Genomic DNA, 5000 nt, shown 5'->3' with positions numbered 1-5000 from the left:
CACAGTGCAAAATGTTTCTTAGAATGGCATCATTTAAACAACACATTAAGCTTTTGTCATGCATGTCATTGTGCTTGTACTTATTATGTAACAGCAAAGTTTAAACTAAAAAAGAATTGTGTGTAGCTATTTCTGTTGGAATGGTAGGGTTGGATTCAAAGGGAAAATCTTAAATAATATTGCCTCGTAAGTTTATTTAGGCAGATTTATAAAATGGAGTTTTGTTATGATTTTAGTAAGTTAACAACATCTGATGAATATGGTAAGTTATCCATTTTCTTTCATTTTCCCACAGTGTGTGTGTATGTGTGTGTGCGTGTGTGTGTTTGTGTGTGTGTGTGTGAGTGTGTATGTATATCTATGTGTATATATATGTGTGTATATATATATATATATATATATATATATATATATATATATATATATATATATATATACATATATATATATATACATATACATATACATATACATATTATATATTATATATATATATATTATATATATATATGATTATATATATATATATATGATTATATATATATATATATATATATATAGATATAGATATAGATATAGATATGAGATTGTTACCTCTCATCCAAACCCCTCTTCCTCCCTCCCACCTTCCTCTTTCTCTCTCCCTCTCTCTCTCTCTCTCTCTCTCTATATATATATATATATATATATATATATATATATATATATATATATATATATATATCCATCTATCTCTTATTTTCTTTCTCTATCTCTCTCACCCTGTTTTACTCTTGCTGGCAAGTTATGGCAAGCAAGCTCTCCATTCACTATTTTTTCCAGAAGTTTCTAAGATCATCGGCATGAAAGGACTGACCTTGTAATAAAGAAATTGATTGTATTTAAAAGCGTGACTCATTACTAGCACGGCTATGTATTTGAAGTGAAGTTCCTGAGTCAGAAATGGTGTTTGATGAATAAGTTCAGGATATTAAAAATAATTTGTTGGACCCAGACGAATAAAAAATTAAAGATAATAAAGGGGTCTGGGGTATAGTGATGAAATGTAATCCTACAAAAGCTCCATATTTGCATATTCACATTTGGATATTATGTAAACGGCAGGAATATTTTTTTTATTTTTTTATTTCCTTGCGTTTCCTCATTCCCCTCCTTACCTGAAGATGCCACTGTGGGTTGGTGTGAATGGATATAAAGATATTCATATGCAAATACTAACGTGATCCACCCTTGATAATGAAAATTTTGCATGTTCTGCAAAAACAGTTGATTAAACCAAATGCAGAGTGACAGCATCGTAGAATTTTGCATTAGATTTATTGCTTAACTTATATATTTCCTGAACTGGATGGAGAATAGTTTTGATTACTCAAACATGGTATTATACTTTACATAGAGAAAGTGCATGCAAATATTCATGACAGTGTTTAGGTTTTTGCATGCATATTGAATGATTTTTGTTTTTTTCCCCTGGACAAAACTGTGTGAATATGCAGTGTAAAGACTCTATAGTGCTATAGTTGCATTCAGATTTAATAGATGTTGTAAAAGTAAAACTATGAAGATTTGAGTAGATTTTAATGTAAGTATATTTTATCGAAAATTACTTGACTGTAAGATACCAGAGTGCCATAAAGCTAGACATCTGAAAAACAAACAAATTTAAGACTTAAATTAATGATCTCCAAATACCACAAAATATGAATAGATCATATAATAAATATAAATTCTGATAAATGACAAACAAAATGTCAGTGATTCGCTAAATTAAAATTACTGTTGAAAATTTGGTGCACTCCAACACTGACATTTTTTCAATGAAACTGCGTTGCAACATTGTTTGTATGAAGCTTAGTAGAAATTGCTTTCATTTTGCACGAATAAATGCTTTCCGAGTTCTTATTGCATGTGCAACAGAAAATAACGTTTAATTCTTCGCTGAAAGGAATCTTGGAGCTCATATCATTTTATATCGTAAAATCAAACTTGGATCATTGATTGTGTAACTTCCTTAGAAAAGAAAACTTACTAAAGATTGTCTCTTGTTAGACTTTGTTGCAACTGTTCGGTTTGTTTCTTGCAAAATGATAATGTCAAGACATTATTGATATTTTTGGTCATTTCAGCTATGTCATGCTCCGTACAGGTTGGATGTGTAAGTCATAGTATATAGTAAGTCCCAGAGATATGTACATAAAATTAGTTGATTAATGATTACAAATTTATTAAAACATATACAGTATATCACTTCCATCCTTTGTTTTTCAGGGCGAGTAAATCTATTTTATATCTTTATTTCTTTTCTATCCCAGAAGTAACAGTCTAGAATAGATTAACTGTAGATTTGATTCGTACACTTTTAGTCTCCTGGGATGTATACCACTCTGTATTCAGCTCTCTGCATAGAAAATAAGATTAGCACAATTCACCGGGCTGATATTCTTCCTCAATTTTGATTTATCAAAAAAAAAAAACTGAAAGGTTTGTTGGATGTTGCATGTTATTACTAGCACATGTGCATTCGCACTTACAGCATATACGTACACATGCACACACAGACTTACACACGCACACGCGCGCGTGCACACACACACACGCACACACACACACACACACACAAACACACACACACACACACATACACGCAGACATAGACAAATACATATTTATTTGCGAATGAATCATATGCTGAGTATTTAGTGGTCATACAATATTTTCTTCCTTTTATTCTTTTGTCAGTTTAGTCTGTTTTTGTTTTTGTATTTTCAGTAGGATACTATATGGTCAAAGTAGAACTCCATCTCCAATATATAACAAATATTTATAAATTTTAGGCGTGTTGTACACTCTACGGTTTATTAATGCTTGCAGTGAGCAAAACTGTAGCTTTAGTTAAAGAAAGCAGTTCTTCTTACTGAACCACTTTTTGTCAGATCTACCCTGGTATACTCTTAAAATTTGTATTCAATATTAAACATTGATCCAATAATTATCATATCAGTTTGCTTCATCTGCTCATACAGTAGCAGCAATTGAAGTCTTATAGAGAGTACAGTAAGTCCTGAAGACTGGATACTTCAAAATTTCCAAAACGGAAATTCAAAAATGCCCAATGATTTTTTCTAAAGTTAAAATAGAGTAGAGACAATAAGATGATATATACTTCATCTGTTATAAATTTTGCAGATGAGTCTCTGAATGTTTGGCATTCCCTATTGATAGCAATTTCCTAATACATAACATAGCGTTTTGATTAACACGTTCTGTCTCAGATCCTTTGTCTCTGAAAAGCCCAAATACCTATACCAGCATTACCTTTTTTATGCTTGTATCCACAGGTTTGCCCTTGCATGACTTTACAAGCCCTTCATCATATACTAGCAATCAAATTTAGGTGGTACAGTACAAGCTACACATCACAAAAACTGTACATAAGCAGTTGTTAAATAGAGTGGCAGGACCTTGTTGGTAGTTGGTGCAAACTGACAACCCGCTACTCTGAAATTAAAGGTTTAGTGAAAGCTAAAGTTCTGAAAAAGATATGTTATTCAACTCTTAGCTATATAGTTGGAAAAAAAATCTATTGTTAGAATGGAACCAAGTGTAACTTACAATTACTGATTGTACAATATGGTGCTTAGATAAGCTCTGGTATGAGGTAGATCATTGAAGATTTCGGAATCCTTAAAATCCAGGTTAGCATTATCATGTCCTTGATAATATTGGATAAACAATACTTTGTCAAGAATCACTGTGCTGTGGAGGGTATCCATGCTATGCTTATTCATATATTGTGAAGTTTATGTTCTTTCTCATTGTGCCATAGTTTGAATAAGCATTCACGTTGTCTCATCATTAGACATTTACATTTCGATATAAATCAGCAACTTCCAACTGCATTGGCAAATTTCATACAGCAATTAGGTTGACAATGGCAACAGTCTGCATTCTGGTTCCAGACTACACGATGGAATTATTTAACGTTTCACTTTAAACTTGAACTTGATTGTCGTAACCTTCCATTTGTCTTCATCATGGCTACCGTGGAATAAGTAGCAGCGCCCTTGGTGGCCCTGCACGGCACAGTGAGCGGACAGGGGATTAGGTTAAAACACTTGTGGTGTGTTTCCATATATTTCAGCCCAGGTAGCGTCGCGTATCCGGCCGGCTGACCCACCAGCCAGGCTCGGCCAAGAGACTGCCTCGGCGCAAGTATCGTCAGCGGCTAAGCGTTGCAAGCACTGCCTTGGTTGTGCTCTTGTACCGTTGGTTGTACGTCCATGCTCATCATAATTTCGTCATTCTAAGCCATAATATCATTTCCGCATTTCATAACAACCTTATTCTTCATTACTGTAACATGGCAATGCATCAGTACTCAAGCCATGTTAAATAGCACATATCTTCTTTCAAAGAAAGTAGCATAGTTTTATAATATGATTGCCCTGGACATTTGATAATCATATCCCTGTGCCTTACTTAACAACATCATGGCATATTCATTTTTCCTTACATATATGGCAGTTCAAGAACTACTTATCACCAACAAATACATAACAGTCAAATTCATATGATCCATTGTTCATAGTGCAATTTTGGCTGATGTTCTTGAAGATCAGGTACTGCATCTAAAGGCATTGCGAATCCTAGTGGCTCGTTGATATATCATTTGTCTTCATCATATGATTCCGAAAGTTTAAGGAGAAGATATCTGTAAGAGTAATTTTTTTATGTGTGGGTCAAGCTGAAGGTTTATGGCTATTTGTTGCTTACACTGATGCATTTCCACAACTAGAGTAAGTGAAGTTATGGTAAATTCTGCTGTCTTGAAAAATCTGGCAATTAGTGCATTTCCTTTGAATTTTTTGCAATTAGAAAAACTCATTTTGTAAAAGCATTTCAATTCAAGGGGGGAAGCATTGACTAGAATCAAACTGCTTTTATTAATCAGGCATCCTGTCGACTGTAGGAAAGTATCGTGCTAGTACCATGAATATCAT

At 33.4% G+C, this 5000-nt stretch overlaps 1 protein-coding gene across 3 annotated transcripts in view; it reads left to right on the top strand.

Annotated features, from left to right (window-relative positions):
• LOC122265934 (high-affinity choline transporter 1) overlaps window positions 1-5000 on the top strand; it is a 49146-nt gene that overhangs the window by 38142 nt on the left and 6004 nt on the right. Inside the window, exons 11-12 of one of the 3 annotated variants that reach the window (XR_015191203.1) lie at window positions 2127-2155; window positions 4142-4272. The exons of the other annotated variants lie outside the window; for them this stretch is intronic. The gene's annotated coding sequence lies outside the window, so the exon portion shown is untranslated. The remainder of the gene's footprint in view (window positions 1-2126; window positions 2156-4141; window positions 4273-5000) is intronic. 3 annotated transcript variants of the gene reach the window in all.

Source organism: Penaeus japonicus, unplaced genomic scaffold (genome assembly GCF_977035675.1).
Source record: "Penaeus japonicus unplaced genomic scaffold, GWHDUDI00000001_assembly GWHDUDI00000008, whole genome shotgun sequence".
NCBI classification, from domain to species: Eukaryota; Metazoa; Arthropoda; class Malacostraca; order Decapoda; family Penaeidae; genus Penaeus; species Penaeus japonicus.
Note: the sequence above shows the minus strand (reverse complement) of the source record. Positions and strands in the feature narration are given on the sequence as shown.